Source organism: Jatropha curcas, chromosome 10, assembly GCF_041381405.1.
Source record: "Jatropha curcas cultivar XTBG-Jc1 chromosome 10, XTBG_Jcur_1.0, whole genome shotgun sequence".
NCBI classification, from domain to species: domain Eukaryota; kingdom Viridiplantae; phylum Streptophyta; class Magnoliopsida; order Malpighiales; family Euphorbiaceae; genus Jatropha; species Jatropha curcas.
This window is the reverse complement of record NC_143160.1, coordinates 7,449,120-7,468,782: the sequence shown is the minus strand read 5'-3', so window position 1 is coordinate 7,468,782 and position 19,663 is coordinate 7,449,120. Positions and strand designations below refer to the sequence as shown.

The 19,663-nt window shown below is 25.5% G+C and overlaps 5 long non-coding RNA genes across 5 annotated transcripts; all 5 read right to left on the bottom strand.

Annotated features, from left to right (window-relative positions):
• Positions 1 to 1,644: 1,644 nt before the first annotated feature.
• Positions 1,645 to 2,358, bottom strand: LOC149493004 (uncharacterized). The gene is made up of 2 exons (XR_016318586.1): positions 2,266 to 2,358; positions 1,645 to 1,898 (listed from the first exon to the last, which is right to left on the bottom strand). It is a non-coding gene; the product is annotated as an uncharacterized LOC149493004 (long non-coding RNA).
• A 2,218-nt stretch (positions 2,359 to 4,576) lies between these two features.
• LOC119370676 (uncharacterized) lies at positions 4,577 to 5,259 on the bottom strand. Its single transcript, XR_005178234.2, has 2 exons — positions 5,097 to 5,259; positions 4,577 to 4,829 (listed from the first exon to the last, which is right to left on the bottom strand). It is a non-coding gene; the product is annotated as an uncharacterized LOC119370676 (long non-coding RNA).
• A 2,426-nt stretch (positions 5,260 to 7,685) lies between these two features.
• On the bottom strand, positions 7,686 to 8,314 carry LOC149493003 (uncharacterized). Its single transcript, XR_016318553.1, has 2 exons — positions 8,223 to 8,314; positions 7,686 to 7,946 (listed from the first exon to the last, which is right to left on the bottom strand). It is a non-coding gene; the product is annotated as an uncharacterized LOC149493003 (long non-coding RNA).
• A 7,568-nt stretch (positions 8,315 to 15,882) lies between these two features.
• Positions 15,883 to 16,743, bottom strand: LOC119369657 (uncharacterized). Its single transcript, XR_005177215.2, has 2 exons — positions 16,544 to 16,743; positions 15,883 to 16,254 (listed from the first exon to the last, which is right to left on the bottom strand). It is a non-coding gene; the product is annotated as an uncharacterized LOC119369657 (long non-coding RNA).
• A 1,886-nt stretch (positions 16,744 to 18,629) lies between these two features.
• On the bottom strand, positions 18,630 to 19,536 carry LOC119369662 (uncharacterized). Its single transcript, XR_005177220.2, has 2 exons — positions 19,380 to 19,536; positions 18,630 to 19,011 (listed from the first exon to the last, which is right to left on the bottom strand). It is a non-coding gene; the product is annotated as an uncharacterized LOC119369662 (long non-coding RNA).
• Positions 19,537 to 19,663: the final 127 nt, after the last annotated feature.

Sequence of the window (19,663 nt, the reverse complement as noted above, 5' to 3'; positions counted from 1 at the left end):
GATTTTTTTTCTTTTTTTCTTTTTAAGAAAATTCATTTAACACAAAAAGAATTAGCGGTAATATTGACAACTCAATTACCTTTTATGTCATTAATTAAGATAGTAAAAAAAAAAATTAAGAAAGTGTTTGATTTGGTTACTTAATAGCTTACTTAATAGTAAAAATTAAGAAAGTTCAACAATATTCGACTTAGAATATATTTAATTTATAGGTCAATTTAAAAATAAGTAATTAAAGTGTCTAATGACATATTCGGTAAAATTAATTGTGCTAGTAACTCGATTGTGCTAGTAGCTGTCAGATGTTTAAGTAGCATTTTATCAAACGGTAAATGGAACAACATTTCATATTTTATTCTCTCAAATTCTAAACACTAGTATAAACGCTACACTACAAACATGTGTCAATTCGACAAAATTAATTAAACATTGCAGGGGTTAACCTTTTGTAATTATAACTATAACTATTTGTATAATCAATATTTTTATCAGTATAATATTCCCTAATATACAATATTTAAATAAATATAATATCATTATAAAAAATAACTCCATTAGTAATATGATTAGCTAGCCATTCTAACCATATTTAGTATTATAGATACCTTAGGTTACGTAACTATAACAAATTATGAAGCAATTTTTATTTATTTAATAAAATACGAAAGTATGTTTAAATTTAACCGACACAATAGAAGGCATCACCAAACTTTTTTTTTTTTTTTTTTTTTTTTTTGCATATTAAAGAAGGAAATTCGAACCTGGACCGATTGTCAAATTGTACATGTATTTACCACTAAATTATGTCTTGATGTGCATCACCAACCAAATTTTTAGTATAAATAAAAAAATGAATGTTCTTATTTTTATAGCATAAAATGTAAATACCGGAGCAAAATTTATTATTTAGACAAAATTTTCCTTTCCAAGTAACGGACTTTTTGATAGAAAATTGAAAATTTATTAAATTTACGAAAACCACTTTTATGTTTATGATAATAAAAAAAGCCGTCATTTTTCTACAATCAACATTTAAGATAAACAGTTTGAATAATATTGTTTACAAATATTTGAATTCTTATTTGGCTTCAAATCAAATGTTAGGAAAAATATTGAGATAATTGCAAGTATTTCTCTTTCACTGTGACGATGTTCATAACAAGGATACATATATTATGGTTGTGTTCGGCAAATGTTATTCTTTATAGTGTTCGATAACATGACATTTAAATTAACTTTTAGAAGTTAAGATAGCGTTTTATAAAAAACTAATCTATGTAACGTTTATTTTTAGCTTTTTATGAAAAGATACTCAAACGGTTCTGAAAATAAAAAGAATTTAAACTTAAAATCTCTTCTTGTCCGCGCAAATGATAATATTAGCCAGATACAAATTTACTTGATTGATTTTGTTGTTTCTACAGTAATTATAACATTAGCCTCAAATTCTTATTTACGAACAAGGAAAAATATATATCGTTCACCTGCAAAGAAAAAGGTTCCCATCATGTTCATGAGCCTACGAAGAACTTTCTATTTTATGCTTTCCAAATTCTTCCTCGGTTTACTTTGATATTGAATTTATGTAAATTGACTGAAGAAGTGGAAAAGCCAAAAAAAAAAAAAAAAGAAAAAGAAAAGACAAGTTTAAAGTCTTTATCTTTATTAATTTTCCTTGAAATTAATCAGATTAATTTCAGGGTAATAGTTACATTTTATTTCGTTGTCTTCAATAGTGAATCAAGGACAACTACAAACAAGATTTCGACATTTGCAATCTTCATTTGAACAGGAGCCGCCGCATTTACCATCACAATCTTTATCTTTGCTACAAATGACTAAACTCGGAGTCCCACGTTTTTCACCACCTCCTATTTCACTAGCTTCCACGGGCACATCTGCATTTTTTTCCAACATTAATAAATTAAAATTTATGGAGATTATTTAAGAAAGTTATAGAGTTGAATACTGCATGAATAAAATTGTTGCAAAAAAACCGTAAGGAACAGTTCAAGTGTAAGACACACCGGAGTTCGGTAGACATTTTATGTAAGGTAAAGGGTTTGATCCGTGAAAAAAATATTTATATAGAGTAGAATCCAAAAATTTTTAATATTTACATATCTAAAGAGTTTGTTTGGATATGAAAAACTCCTCGTAACAAAATTATTATAAAACATAAATGTAAAACACAAAACAATAAATTCAAAATAAATAATCATAATACTAAAAGCATATATGTTGAATGAGAGGAGAGATACTAACAAGAAGCAATGAACAAGAGAGCAAGTAAAAAGGCTAGTTTCAATGATAAGTTAGCCATCTCTATATTGTATTGAAATGCTACCAGCTGCTTGACCTGGGGAGAGAATAGTGCATGGGCTCCTCTAGGGGATTGTCCATATATAGACGAAGCTGTGTGACTTATAAAGTAAGGAAATCGATCCAACGAATTTTAGGGTTTCACTTTTAAGTTTCTGCTTGTTATACTTAACAATAGTAATTGATTGGAAATTCGTTTTGTAATTAAAATATCTTACCTTAATTGCAAAATGATTTTGATTATGTTCGGCAATATTAATTTGTTATAGTAATTGTTAGCCATTATAATATTTATTAGTTGTGATATTAGTCATTTATTGTTTAATTAATTGCTTAACTTAAAATTACGAAAAGAATGTTCGCTATTTAATTAGTTGTATTCGGGAAAAAAACAATTGGTATGCTTGTCCAAAAAAATTAATTAATCTCTATGAAACACCTAACGTAGGAGTGTTTAACATTCCATGAAAAATTTACTCAAACCCCAAAACTTATTTAAAAAATTATGTTACCGAAAGCTATAATTAATAGAATTCCAAATTAGTAAAAGTTAGCTCAAAATCTATTGCCGAAATGTGTTTTTAAAAAATTATTGAATGTAGTTTGGTGAAATTTGTTTCTTCAATTATTGAAAATATTTGAAGATTCATTTCTAATCGAAAATTTTCACTCATTTTATTTTTCTCTAAGATTTAAAGTTATCTCAACTTAAATTAAATAGATTACCTTTATTTGAACAAGGCACATTTTGCCTTAAGTAATTAAAGTGTTTAGTAATAATATGTTCGACAAAATTAATTGTCCTAGTAACTCTGTTTTAGTAGCTGATAGCTATTAAATAGATTTCTGTAATCAATTATATGAATTGCAGGAAAATTAATATTATTGGATATAAATCCATGGAAATTTATGTGAATATATAAAAACTAGTTATTCAATCGCGAAATTTTGGAAACTTAATTTACTGAGTTGGAGATGAACTTTTTTTTTTTTTTTCTTTTTAAGAAAATTCATTCAACACAAAATAATTCGCAGTAATTTTGACAACTCAATTACCTTTTATGTCATTAATTAATATAGTAAAAAAAATTAAGAAAATATCTGATTTGGTTACTTACTTTTAATATTCGACTTAAATGTATTTGTAATTTATAGGTCAATTTAAAAATAAGTAATTAAAGCGTCTAATAAGTACATATTCGACAAAATTAGTTGTTCTTAGTAGCTCAGTTTTAGTAGTAGTTAGTTGTTTAAATAGCACATCATCAAATGGTAATTGAAATAACATTTCATATTTTATTATCTCAAATTATAAACACTAGTATAAATGCTAGATTACAGACATTAAGTGCCAATTCGACAAAAATTAATTGTTTTGATCGATGTTAAGTTTTTTTGTAGTATTTTGTTATTTGATTAACTTTTTATAAAACGCTAAGAGTTAAACGTTATAGGAGTTAACCTTAACTATAACTATTTGTATAAATAGAAAATGGATAGTGCTCTTTTTAGAGCATAAAATGTAAATACTGGAGCACAATTTATTGTTTAGATAAATTTCCCTTTCCAAATAACGAACTTTTTGATAGTAAATTGAACAATTTTTAAATTTACAAAAACCATCTTTTATGTTTATGATCACAAAAAAGCCATCATTTTTCTCCAAACAACATTTAAGATAAACAGTTTGAATGATATTATTTACACAGATTTGAAATTTTATTTGTCTTCAAATTAAATATTAAGGGAAATAATAAGATAATAGCAAATATTTTTCTTTTACTGTAACAATTTTCATAACAAGAATACAAACGTATTGTCCCAATAATTATTGTATTCGGTAATAACTTTTTAAAAAACTTTTAGTATTTGGATCGCTCAAGACGCTAAATGCTACTTTTTATAGTATTTAAATTAGATTTTAGAGGTTAAGGTAATGTTTTATAAAAAGTTAACACATATAATGTTTAGTTTTTAACATTTTATGAAAAACTGCTCAAATAATTTTTCTGAAAAATAGAAAAGATTTAAACATGATATCTTTAGTTGTCCACATAAATGATAATTTCAACCAGACACAAGTTCACTTGATCGATTGCGCTTTTTTTTTTTTTTTTTTTTTTTGTGATTATAACATTAGCTTCAAATTCTTATTCATGAATGACAGGGAAAATTTTCTATCGTTTACCTGCAAAGAAAAAAATGGGGAAAGCCAAAAAAAAAAAAAAAAAAAAAAAAAAAAGAGAAAAGAAAAGACAAATTTAAAGTCTTTATTTTATTAATTTCCCTGGAAACTAATCAGATTAATTTCAGGAAAGTGGTTACATTTTACTAATTGTTGGTCGGCTTTAATACACAACCACAATGAAGATATTGACATTTGCAATCTTTATTTTCACAAAAGTCACCGCATTTACCATCACAATCTTTATCTTGGCTACAATCAAATGAAATTGCAGGCTCAAGTTTTTCACCAGCTCCGAGTTCACCAGCTTCCACGTGCACATCTGTATTTTTTTTTCCAACATTAATAGATTAAATTTATGGAGATTATTTAATGAAAAACATTTATGGAGAAGGACTGCCATGGAACCCCAAAACGATTAATAGTCACATATCTAAAGAGTTTGTTTGGATATGAGAAAAATCATAGTAATAAACTTATTATAGAACAAAACACAAAATAATAAATCTAAAATAAAAGAATGAAAATAAAAATAAACAATCATAATAGTAAAATCATATATGTTGAGTGGGAGAAGAGAGATACTAACAAGAAGCAATGAACAAGAGAGCAAGCAAAAAAGCTAGCTTCAATGTTAAGTTAGCCATCTCTATAGCTGCTTGTCCAGGGGAGAGAATAGTGAATGGGCTCCTCTAGGGGATTATCGATTTATAGATGAAGCTGTGTGACTTATAAAGTAAGGAAATTTATCCAACGAATTTTAGGTTTTCATTTTCATGTTCCTGCTTTTTATACTTAACAATAGTAATTGATTAGAGATTCATTTTGTAATTAAAATATCTTGCCTTACTTACAATATGATTTCGGGTCTATTTGGCAATATTAATTGTTCTATAAGCTGTTACTTGTTTGGCAAAATTAATGTTATTGGATATCCATGGAAATCTATGTGGTGAAATTTTAGAACCTTAATTTACTGAGTTGGAGATAAACTTTTTTTTTTCTTTTTAAGAAAATTCAATTAACAAAATAATTAGCAGTGATATTGACAACTCAATTACCTGTTATGTTATTCATTAACATACGAAAAAAATTAAGAAAGTATTTGATTTGGTTACTTACTTTGAACTTTCGACTTAAAATGTATTTTTAATCAATTTAAAAATAAGTAATTAAAGTGTTTAGGAAGGACATGTTCGATAAAAATAATTTTCCTAATAATAACTTTATTTTAATAGTTGTCAACTGCTTTTCGCAATCAATTGTATAGAATTGCAAGAAAATTAATGTTATTTGATATCCATGGAAATCCTTATGGATATATAAAAACTAGCTATTCAATGATGTGGCGGAATTTTAGAAACTTAATTTTCTGAGCTCGAGATAACTTGTTTTTTGCTTTTTAAGAAAATTCATTTAATACAAAATAATTAGCAGTGATATCGACAACTCAATTACCTTTTATGTCATTAATTAATATAGTAAAAAAATTATGAAAGTGTTTGATTTGGTAACTTATTTTCAACTTTCGACCTAAAATGTATTTTTAATCAATTTAAGCATAAGTAATTAAAATATTTAGCAAGAAAATATTCAACAAAATTAATTGTTCTAATAGCTTTGTTTTTATAGTTGTCATCTGTTAAGTAGTATTTTTGTAATCAATTATATAAAATTGCAAGAAAATTAATGTTATTGGATATCCATGGAAATCTATATGAATATATAAAAACTACCTATTCAATGATGTGGCAAAATTTTGGAAACTTAATTTACTGAGTTGGAGATAAGCTTTTTTTTATCTTTTTAAGGAAATTCATTTAATAAAAAATATTAACTCAAGTACCTTTTATGTCATTAATTAATATATTAAACGAAATTAAGAAAGTGTTTGATTTGGTTACTTACTTTCAATATTCGACTTAATTAAAATGTATTTGTAGTTTATAGGTTAATTTAAAAATAAATAATTAAAATGTTTAATAAGAATATATTCTGCAAAATTAGTTGTCCTTTTTAGTAGATGTCATAATTCATTTTCTCAAATTCTAAATGCTAGTATGAACGCTACTCATCAAATTACACTACAAACACAACATGCATGTTCGGCAGAATTAGCGTTGTTCGGTTTTGAGTAGCTAACCTTTCGTAATCATAACTGTACCTATTTGTATAATCAAAATTTTTATTAGTATAACAATCCCTAATATACAATATTTAAATAAATACAATACTGTTATAACAAATAACTCCAATAGTAATAAATATAGCTAACCATTCTAACTGTATTTAGTATGATATATAGACATCTTAGGTTCTGTAATTATAACAAATTACTAAGCAATTTTAATTTATTTAATAAAATTCTATAAGTATTTTTAAATTTAAACGACACCATATAAGGCATCACCAGCTCTTTTTTTTTTTTTTTTTTTTTTTAAGTTTTGAAGAAGGGGATTTGAGGTCGTATATGCACTTACCACTAGACTACGTCTTAGTGTGCATCACCAACTAAATTTTTAGTATAAATAAAAAATAGATAGTGTTATTTTCAGAGCATAAAATGTAAATACTGAGCAAAATTTATTGTTTAGATAAAATTTTCCTTTTCAAATAACAAACTTTTTGATAGAAAATTGAACAATTTTTAAAATTTACGAAAACCATTTTTATGTTTATAATCATGAAACAACCATTGTTTTTCTCTAATCAACATTTAAGATAAACAGTTTGAATAATATTGTTTACACATATTTGAATTCTTATTTGGTAACATAGCGGTTAAATTAACTTTTATACGATAAAGTATCATTTTATAAAAAGTTAACACATGGAACATTTAGCTTTTATCATTTTATATATATAAAAAGCTATTCAAATAGTTTCTCTAAAAAATAGGAAAGAATTTTAAATTGAAATTTCTCATTATCCACATAAACGATAATATCAACTAGACACAAATTTACTCGATTGATTTTGCTTTTTCTGTGTGATTATAACATTAGCCTCAAATTCTTGTTCACGAGCGACAATGAAAAATTTATGTCGTTCCCCTGCAAAGAAAAAAATTTCCATCATGTTTACGAGCCTTGGAAGACCTTTCTATTTTATACTTTTCAAACTCTTCCTCAGTTTACTTTGGCATTAAAGTTACGTAGATTGACTGAAAAAGGGGAAATTAAAAGCCAAAAAAAAAAAAGACAATTTATTAATTTCCCTTGAAACTAATCAGATTAATTTCAGGGCAATATGTTTACATTTTTCTAATTATTGCCTGGCTTCAACAGACAACCACAATGAAGATTTTGACATTTGCAATCTTTGTTTTCACAGAAGTCTCCGCATTTACCATCACAATCTTTGTCTTGGATACACCGGAATGAAATCACAGGCCCGCGTTTTTCGCCACCTCCGATTGCACCAGCTTCCACTTGCACATCTGCATTATTTTTTTTTCAACATTAATAGATTAAATTTATGGAGATTGTTTAAAAAAAATATTTACGGAGAAGGACAGTCGTGGAACTCCAAAATGATTAATAGTCACATATCTAAAGGATTTGTTTGGATATGAAAAAACTCGTAGTAATTAACTTATTATAGAACACAAATGAAAAACACAAATTAATACATTAGAAATAAATGAATGAAAATAAAAATAAATAATCATAATAGTAAAATTATATATGTTGAGTGAGAGAAGAGAGATACTAACAAGAAGCAATGAACATCAGGGCAAGGAAAAGAACTAGCTTCAATGATAAGTTAGCCATCTCTATATTGTATTGATATGCTACCAGCTGCTTGACCTGGGGAGAGAATAGTGCTTGGGCTCCTCTAGGGGATTCTCTATATATAGATGAAGCTGTGTGACTCATAAAGTAAGGAAATCGGTCCAACGAATTTTAGGGATTCACTTTTAAGTTTCTGCTTATTATACTTAACAATAGTAATTCATTGGAGATTCATTTTGTAATTGAAATATCTTACCTTACTTGCAAAATGATTTTGATTATGTTTGTAAATATTAGTTGTTATAGTAATTGATAGCTGTCATGGTATGTGTTAATTGTTCTATTAGTTATTAATTATTTAATTAATTGTTTAACTTAAAATTATAAAAAAGGACATTAACTATTTAATTAGTTGTATTCCGAGGAAAAAAACAATTGATGTGATTGTCAAAAACAAATTAAGTAAGCTATATGAAATGCTAAATGTATGGTTATTTAACATTCCATAAAAAGTTCTCTTAAATTTTAAAAGTTACGATAAAAATTATTTTACCGAACGATATAATTAATAGAAATAGAGTTTTGATTTCGTCAAATCATTAAAAGCTAGCTCAAAACCTTTTGTCGAAATATGGCGTTTAAGAAATTATTGAATTAATTCGGTGAAATTGTTTTCTTTAATTAACTAGCTAGATAGAAAGTTGTCAAATTCCAATAACTTTATATTCAATATTTATTGAAGTCATTAAAATGAAAACCGATCCGCAAATTTGATATACAGAGTGAATGAGGTATCAATTTGTAACAGGTAAATGTACACTTTTTTTTTTTTTTTTTCTGAATAACAGGTAAATGATGTACCAATTTCCAATATATACTAAAAAAAAGAAAAATAATTTATTCAATGTGCACTTTTTTCTTTTCTTTTCTTTTCTTTTCTTTTTTTTTGAAAAACAGTTAAATGTACAAAAAAGGACATAAGCATCTGACAGAGTAAAGATGTGAGTCCTGGAATGCCAAAGTTCATAGTTGAGATGACATAATCTTCTCTACGAGTAGATTTCTGCCAGCAAACACATGTGTTTCAGGTTGTGCTCCTTCAAATATTCATCTGAATTGCGGTTGGTTTTCATCTGCAAATTTGATAAACCATTCAATGTTCAAGAGGATTTCATATAGTGATTGTTTGGTCAATGGAGGAAAGCCTTTAAAAAGTAATCAAATTATCAGATTCATTTACTCTGCTTTCTTCATGTACAAACTTTCACAATTAAGTCTGCCAATTTCTGTTAATTAACCCCAACAAGCTGATTCTTTTTTTTTATATATAAGAAAATTGGCAATTCATTAATAAATTAAGATTATAATATGAGTGCATTATAATATTCCAGTAATAAGAATAATAAATATAAATATAGAGAATTGAAACTTTTTGTTTGGAGATGATTTTCTTGACAGAAAAGATTGATCTTTCAATTAAAATTGAACTTTTTTTTATAAATAGAACAGTAAAAGAAGCTTTTATGCGGATGTTAATTAAGTCTATAAAGATCCGAAAAGGGTAAATTTGCAGAAATTTCTTTTGCCGTTGTCCTTAAAAAAATACCAGTTTTTATTTGGAAGATATCTCTATTAAGATGATCTTCAAACAGGAGATTTAAATGGTCTATATTTATATTTCTTATTCCTGTTATAAAAATATGAAGATGTACTTATATTATACTCTTTATTAATGAATTAACAATTTTCTTTAAAAAAAGGAATTTTAATTTTATATTATTTCATTTCAAATGTGTAATTGTATTTGTATATTAATAAAATATAAATGAAATTATTATATTTCTATATTGTTTTATTCAATTTAAGGAGAATGTGTGCATGAGAAATCCATTCAAATAGTTCAAATTGATCTTTGTCAATATTAAAATGGATACAAAAACTCAATTTTTATATAAATCATCACAGATAAATTCATGGAACAAATTGAAAATCTCTCATTCATTTTATAAAATTATATTTTGAAAATCCCTCCATCAACCTCGCATTTCGCCAGTTTTGCATAAATCTATCTCGTTTACAAATTTGCACGGAAACAAATTCTCCAACCATTCAAATATCACCAAATTATCGGACAACTCCTATGTAAATTACCAGATTTATGTCCTACCAAGTTTATATCATATGACCTAACATATTACAATCAGGATATTCAAAATTCAGGAAATTTAGGAAAAACTACGCTAAGTCTCTCATTCCAAGGAATGATTGCGATGGCCTGGAGTGCAAACTCATTTCTTACCTTTTATATATGATTATGTTGATTGCTTTTGCTGCATCTTTGTAATTTCTTGTTTACATAGCCAGTCCCAAGCCCGGATAAAAGAGGAGGGTCGTAATATTTTTTTTTTTTTACTATTCACAAGTATTCATATTCCACTGGGATGAACTAGATTTTGCTCACATCAGATCAGTCCATTAAAGCGCTTTCAACAAATATTTGCTTCATTAGAGTAATTATATCAATTTCTTTCTTTTTTTTTCTTTAATTGAAAGTTAAATACATGAAAATAATATAATAAATTATATAATAGTAGATAGTTGTTTCTTTTTAATATAACTCTTATAAAAAAAAAAATTCCTGAATAGAGTAATAATAATATAAAATAAGTACAGTCCAATAGTTTAACAAACAAAACTATCTTAATTTTTTGAAAATTTTTTATCGTGACTCAAACAAAATAATCCAATATTCCTATTATTAGTTTCCTGAAAATTTACTTTCACGAAAAAGTAATTTTTCATAAAAATATTGTTGAATTCCGATAACCAAACACCCTTTATTTAATTCTCATTATTTGATAACATAATCAAATATTTTTTAGGCTTAATTAGCAACTACAAAAGCATACACCGCCAACGCAATTTACAAATTTGCATTTGGGAGCACAAAAGGAAGTGCAATCACTATCTTTCTTACAAGCTTGTAACTCTGGTTTTGTGTTTCTCCCATCAATAAATTGCTCAACTGTGTGCTTTTGGCTCTGTGCGCAGCGACAATGGCCATCCAAGCAACGAGTAGAGAGACCTTCTGGGCATCGAACAGTTCTGCAATGATCATCTGAGGTGCATCCATTTGTATTCTTGATGCTCTTCCCATTGACATGCCTAAAGATTATCAAATTTAATATCAAAGCAATGTAATATATACGAAAATTAATAAAACACGATATACAAGTTCTGAAATACACTATTTTGTACTCTGATACCGTAAATTAATAATAAATAAATAAATTCATGGCTCACATTAGCAAATTGTTCATAGAAATTAAAATAAAATATCGATATGTATAAAATTAGAAAGAATAAAAATCTGAGAGACATACAATAACATGAACAAAAATACTGCTAGTAATGCCAAGTTGAGATGAGCGTTCTCCATCTTGCTTGATCAATGTTGTTTGATCTTTTAATTATTTTTTAATTGATTGTTATTGTGTTGTTCAAAACTGAATTTATTTGATATTTATAGGACAGGAGACAAGAAACTAATTTTGAAGGTAAATAAATCCAATTTATTTCAATATCAAAAGTGTTTGCAGCTATAGCTCACATTGTTCTTTCATTGCCATGTATTTCTCTGTAATGAATTGTATACAATTGCAAGAAAATTAATTGCATATCTACCGAAATATATAAAAAAAAACTACCTTTTTTGTTTTAAAAAAAATTCATTTTATACAAAATAATTAATAGTGATATTGACAACTCAATTACCTTTTACGAGTAAAAAAAATTAAGAAAGCGTTTGATGTGGTTATTTATTTTCAATATTCGACTTAAAATATATTTGTAATTTATAAGTCAATTTTGAAAGTAAATAATTAAAGTGTCTAGTAAGCACATATTCGGCAAAATTAGATATCCTAATAATTTTGTTTTAAAAATTGCCAACTGTTAGCGTTTTATCAAACCGTAATAAAAAAATATCTTATAATCAACTCCTTCAAATTCTAAACACTATCAGCACTACAGTGCCAAATAGTACAAATTACAAGATATTAAAAACTACATGAAAAATACTGCTGAATAGGCATAAAAACTTTAAATTTATTTTCATCTCAAAAAAAACTTTAAATTTATATTTAAATAGTTCATGTGTTTAACTAATAGGCATTTTAAAAGTCACTTAATTTGTTACAATTACCATAAAGGATACAGTAACTAAATAGAAAGTCAGGAAATTCCTTAAAAGTGAGGGTATTGTTGGCATTTTATAAATTTAATAGGATAATATAATTTTTAATTTGGTGAAAGATATATTTAAAATAAGTAGGAGCGCCTTACTTATAACTCAACTTATTTCAAGTAGATTTATTAGACTACTTTAATAAATTTATTAATATCAAGACACATAAAAAGTTATTTTTATGTTTCTTGATATTAATAATTGATGAAATATTAAAATAATCTTCTTAAATATTTATTACTAAATTAAATAATTATATAATTTCTTGTATATAATAGTTGAGTTGAATTTTATATGATTACTCATATAATTCATTTTATATAAAATAATTAGTTCTTAATTATACAATGACGTATATAAAATAAAAAATTTTATGTACATAAAATTTGGGATTTAAAATTTTTGACATATATATATATATATATAGTATTATGACTATATATGTTAAAAATATTTTAACTATTCTATATGAATTAACTATATATAAAAATTATAATTAAGTATATCAATAATTGAAATACCTTTTGTAATAGTTAATTATTTTATCATTATATATAGTAACCAGTATTAGGATTACATACAAATGATAAATGGCAATATCATTATAATTAGTATTTCTATCTATAAATTACAGTAAGTATTATAATAATAAGGAGTATTATAATTGTAGTTATGGTTAAAAAAGTATATATAATACAATAATATATAATACTATTAATAATTATAATAACTAGAATTATAATCATCCTTGATATTTTAATTAAAAATAATATTCTAATAGAGTTATAAGTTATAACCTTTATAATCATAACCATACATATTTTTATGATTAATATTTTTATTAGTATAATAATTCCTAATATACAATATTTAAATAAGTATAATGTTATTATAACAAATAACTCTAATAGTAATATGATTAGCTGGTCATTCTAACTATATTTAGTATTTACATACTAAGTCATAATCTAATGATAAGTGTATGTATGATCCAACAATAGATTTCGAATCTCCCTCTTCAATAACGGAGCTAGGGGTACAGGAGGATTAGTCACCCCCTTGAATGTAGCTATTGTACACGAGTGAGTTTGTTAGTATAGTCGTAAGGCCCTTGCTGTTTTCTTCAGTGGTGTTTTAGTTTTTTTGTTTTTTTATTTTAATTTTTGTTTTTTTTTTAGTTTAGTTATTTTAATTAGTTCTTATATATAAATTTAGTTTAAATATATAAACATAAATAAGCACACAAGATCTCACAATTTTCATAAATTAATTTTTGTTACCTTTGAATGACTTATATCATTAATTTCAATTTTAGGTTATTTAATTTTGCATCCTTTTTTAAATTTTAGTTTTGAATTTAATTTCATTTTAAGAATATATAAAATTCACGTTAATATTAAAATATATAATAGTATTATAAATTTATATTTTAATACTTTATTAACTCAAAAAATTTTCGAATTCTAAATTCATTGAATAATTATATGATATTTAATTTATCAAAAAATGAATTTAATATTGTATTTCATGATTCTATTTTAATAGTTTTTAGAAAATAATATGAAATTGAATTGATTGAATTTTAAAATTACAATAACATATTTAAAATTTTAAATATTAATAGTTATTTTTATTGTAAATTTCTAATATGTAAATTTTAGAATTATTTCTTTTCTATTGAAAGTCATTATACTAAAAAAACATCTCTATTATTTTGTTGTCATTTATACTATTTTCATTAAAAAATATTGACCACGTGTAATATATTTGTCTATATAATTACAGTAATTTTAGATGTTTTTTAATCAAGTTTATTTTTTATTCGTCGTGAAATGACAAATATATTTCTGCCTCCTATGAAAAAATTCTGACTTCGTCATTATCTCTCCTTAATATTCAAAAAAAGGAAAACTGTATTTATAGATATCTTAGGCTATGTAATTATAACAAAGTACTAAACAATTTTTATTTATTTAATAAAAATGATAAAGTATCGCAGCTAGCTCATATTGTTCTTTGTTGCCATGTATGTCTCTGTAATCAATTGCAAGACCATTAATGTTATTGGATATCTATGGAAATCTACATTTTTTTGAAAGGAATCTACCGAAATCCATATGAATATATAAAAATTAACTATTCAATCAATAATATGACCAAATTTTGGAAACTTAATTCACTGAGTTGGTGATAAAGTTTTCTTTTAAGAAAATTCATTCACTATAAAATAGTTAATAGTGATATTCATAACTTAATTACCTTTTATGTCATTTATTAATATAGAAAAAAATAAAATTTTCTTTTAAGAAAATTCATTTAATATAAAATAATTAATAGTGATATTCATAATTCAAGTACCTTTTATATCATTTATTAATATAGTAAAAAAAAATTATGGAAGTGTTTGATTTGATTACTTACTACTTAAAGTCATTTTAAAAGTAATTAAAGTTTTAGTAAGGAAACGTTAAATGGAAGTAACGTTTCATAAGTCACTTCCGCAAATTTTAAAAATTAGTATAAATGTTGTGCTATCGAACACTATAAATTATATCATTAATATTTTGACTTAGTTAAAATTCTAAAAACTATACATGAAAAGTTATTGTTGAATGGATACCTTAATTAAATAAATAGAAAGACAAGGAATTCCTTAGAAGTGATGGCATTTACAAATATAAACTTATTAGGATAATATAGTTTTTAACTTGGTCAAAGAATAGGTATAAAATAAGTAGTGGCGCCTTACTTATAATTTTAACTTATTTTAAATAGATTCGTTAATGTATAATTTAAATCAAACACAATTTTACTTATGATTTTCTACTCAAAAATTAGGTTTGATTGAATTAAAAGCCAAATGAAACGCCCTTAATAGTCTTTTCCATCATTTATCTTAAATGGTCTTTTTATATCTAATTATATATTTCATCTAAAATCTAAATTTGATTTTTTTTTTTTTTAATAACTTAGACTGAATTACACAATAAGAGACATAGCTCATACTCTTGCAAGGGCTTCTGGTTTTTGTTCTTGTTCCGTTATAGTTTGAGCTTCTTCATACTGTAGAAGCTCTTTGTGTTTCTGATATTCATTATGAATAATATTTAATCATTTTCTCAAAAAAAAAAAAAAAAGGTATCGAGTCACAAAATTGACGAAAACTCTTGTGATTAAGAGGATTTGAATTCGAAATTTTTTATTTCGTACATTAGTGAGAAGACTAACCAGACCACGTCCGGTTAGATTTTAAAAACACATTTGTTGATGCAATGGAATTTTAAAATTTTAATTTGTTCAGTCGGGATTAAACTTTTTTCTTTTTGAAAAAAAAAATTAAACAAAACAATTAGTATGGTGTTCTTACTTGGCTTCAAATCAAATACTAAGAAAAATAATAAGATAACTGCAAATATTTCATTTTCACTGTAATGATTTCCAAAACAAGGATACAAACATATGGTCTTCATTATAATTTGTAATTAAGTATCATTATCTCAAACTTTTCTTTATTTTTGTTTTATTAAGATCTTCCTTTCCACTTATCCAATAAAAGGTTTTGGCGGTATCTTTTCCTTAGCTTCCAATGAGGGTTGTAGCACTTAACGAAACTGGCTGACATGCGCACCTTTCATTTGCGCAGAGGCACCAGTTAGGTGGTTTGCAAATGTCTGGTGAACATACTGGATTATTTGCAATACAATCTTGAACTGTTTTGCATCCAAAACCAACTATTGGCCCTCTTGCTCGCACCCCAACTTGCAAATCTGAAACATTTGCTTTTTTCTCACATTTAGTCAAAAGCATATATATTTTTAATATTACTATAAAAACAAGCAAATATATAGACAATGGCAGATCCAGATTATTCATTATTCAATGTTAAAAAAATAGATTATGAAGTTTATTTATTTCATATTATGAAAAAGGAAATAATAATCACAATTTCTACACTGTAATCATCTAAAATTTTTCAAAAAGGATTATATTGGATAAATTTTTTTCAAACTAAGAAATAATTCAAAAGCAAATGCATAAATAACGATAGAGACGAACCAAGGACGATCAGTAAGAAAATGGCAAGGATCGTAAACTTAAGCATTGACATCTTCATGGCCATTGAAGAGTTGGAGGTCTTTTTTCTTTTATGTATATAGGTTAAGTTATTTGCTTTTTCTTCTCCAAATATATATCTGTTATTTATATAAAGTCAGGCATGATTTGAGGGATAACTGGATGGACAAAAATACCCTTGATAATTTTTTATTATTATAATAAAGATAAATATACTACCATTTAAAAGTACTCTTTATTTTGGAAGTGTATAGGATACCTATTGACATTTAAAAGTATTACCATAATTTAGTACTTTTTTAATTTTTGGACCAAAAAAATTATATTTGATTGAAGATCTATACAAAGCAAGAAGGTAAATCCTTCCTCCTAAGATTAAGTAGGTCATGTAATTAATTAATTGGATAACAAATCCTATAAAAAAGGAAAAAAAAAAATCCCAATTGAATATAACTCCTAAATTGGTAAAAATATCGCTTTGGAGATCCTATGGTTCAAACCTAGTATGTATATATGGGATAATAGCCAATCCGATTTGATTTGTTTAATTAAGTTTGGATATCGACAAATGAGTTTTTGGATGGGTATGAATAATGTTTTTAATATCCGTGATTGTTTGGAATAAGAGTCTAGGTACCCATGTCCGCTTAATCCATTTATTAAATTACTTTAATAAATTTATTATTATTGAGGCACATAAAAATATATGTTATTTCTTAATATCAGTTTTATTTATGTTGATTAAATATAAAAATAATATCCATAAACATTTATTACTAAAATTGAGTAATTATTTAATTTCTTTTATATAATAGTTGGACTGAATTTTATATAGTTACTCATGTAATTTTTTTATATAAATAATTAATTATTAACTATATAATGACTTATGTAAAATATAGACTTATAAATATAAGTGTGCATGTACGTAATTAGTATTATGAATACATGATAAAAATAATTTAACTATTCTATATGAATTTAACTACATACAAAAATTATACTTGACAAATAAATAATTGAAATAACGTAATAATAGTTAACTATTTTATCATTATAATAACCAGTATCTCGGGTATTGAATTCTATCAACTGCAAGAATAATTATGCTATCAGAACTTCTAACTAGAGGACTGAATGGATTTGGCTCCATGGTACAGGCTTCATCAACTGCTGAAATTAAATAGACAGCGTAGAAAAAAAAAGACTGCAGAAGGTTTTGTAAAATAAAAGAGATTGCTTGAATTGAAATTGTTATATCGACAAGGATTGCAGTTGTGAAATAGAAATTGATAATACTTGGAAAGGAAAATTACAATGAACTAAAAAAGAAATTGAAATTGAAATTGAAATTTGCTTGAGAAATTGCAATTGAATTGTTGTTGAGTTTGATTTTTGGACTTAGATTGTTGTGCCCTCTCTGGTGTTTGAACTTGATTTTATAGAGCATTTGGCAATTATCACTTTGAGCATGCACGTCGTTTCAACTGCTCATGCTACTGGTAACTTTTTTCATTGTGCATCGCGTGGACAGTTTCTTCATCGTGCTATTAAAAATTAAAATATAGTGTAAACAATAATTAATATTTTTGATTAATATTATTATTATTATTATTATTATTACTAGTATACAATATTTAAAGAAGTATAATGATTTTAGTTAATTGTTGAATCTGATTAAAAAAATGAGGTTTGTTAAAATGAGGTTTGTTAAAATGAGGTTTGTTGGGCTAATTGCAAGGAAAAAAGATTTTGAAGGTGGTAGCATTTGATAATCTATCTTTCGATTCTTAACATTTAATTCAAGCAAGGAACATAATTTTGCTAATGAAGAATTTGAAGCGGAAAATGAATTTTTGGCTTTGTTATAATTTATTGTAAATTTGTTTTGTTTTAATTATGTTATATAATGTTCCAACTCGAGAAATTTTATTGTATTTTTTTCGCTTAATATATGCGAGTTAGATTTGACATATTAGAGAACCTAATAATTCAATATTTATCAATATGAAAATAATATATTTGCTATTTTTTAATTATAAATAATATATTGGATAATCAAGAAAAAGATACAAACATGCAGTTTTTAATATAACTTGTAAATACAATAGGTTTACAAGTATTATTATCACTAAACAGTTGGGCTTTGGTGCCAAACTTTATTTATTCTTGTACACTAAGGAAAACCCTAGTTTAAAAGTTCTGTAAAGTTGCTTTCAAAAAAAAAAAAGTTCTGTAAAGTTACACATTTTTTGGTACTTCCTTTTCCTTTTCTACTGTTTGATTTCCAGCAAAGGTTGAATCTGGATGGCACCCACACTGATTATTTGCACAAAAGCACCAGTTGGGTGGTGGGCATTGTTCTTGAGTACAAACCGGTTGACAATCTTGGACTGTTTTGCATCCATAACGAACTATTGGCCCTCTTGCTCTTACCCCACTCTGCAAATCTGAAACATTTGTTTCTTTTTTAAATTTAGTCTATATATAAAAAATTAAAGCAATGAAACAAAGAGCTGCAAGTTAAAATTGGAATTGCCATCGAACTCCTGAGATAGAGTAGAGCCAAGATGCTTTTAATTTTTACGTTTTTGCAAACATAATCGGATAAATTACTATGTATCACAATACTGTAACAACAAGCAAATGCACGGGCAGTGTCAAATCTAGAATTTTTTTTTTTTTTTTTTGGGACCAACATATGAAAAGTATTTCACACACACACATATATATATTGATCCCTCGTTTACAATCTACATCTGCTACTGCATATGGACATGTATAAGAGAAAAATATACAGACAGTAAGAGAGACTAACCAAGGACAATCAACAAGAAAATGGCAAGGAGAGAAAATTTGAGCATGGAGATCTTCATGGCAATAAAAGAGGTTGCAAGTTTTCTTTTTTGTTTTTTTCTTTTGTATATATTGGTTGTGCTATTTGCTTTTTCTTGCACATACACATATATATACATATGTCAATAACACAAATATAAAGTATCAACATTATTATATTTCCATATACAAACTAATTCTTATATATTGCCATATATTTCCATATTTCCGTATTTGTTTGATTTTGTAATAAATTTTAAATATCAT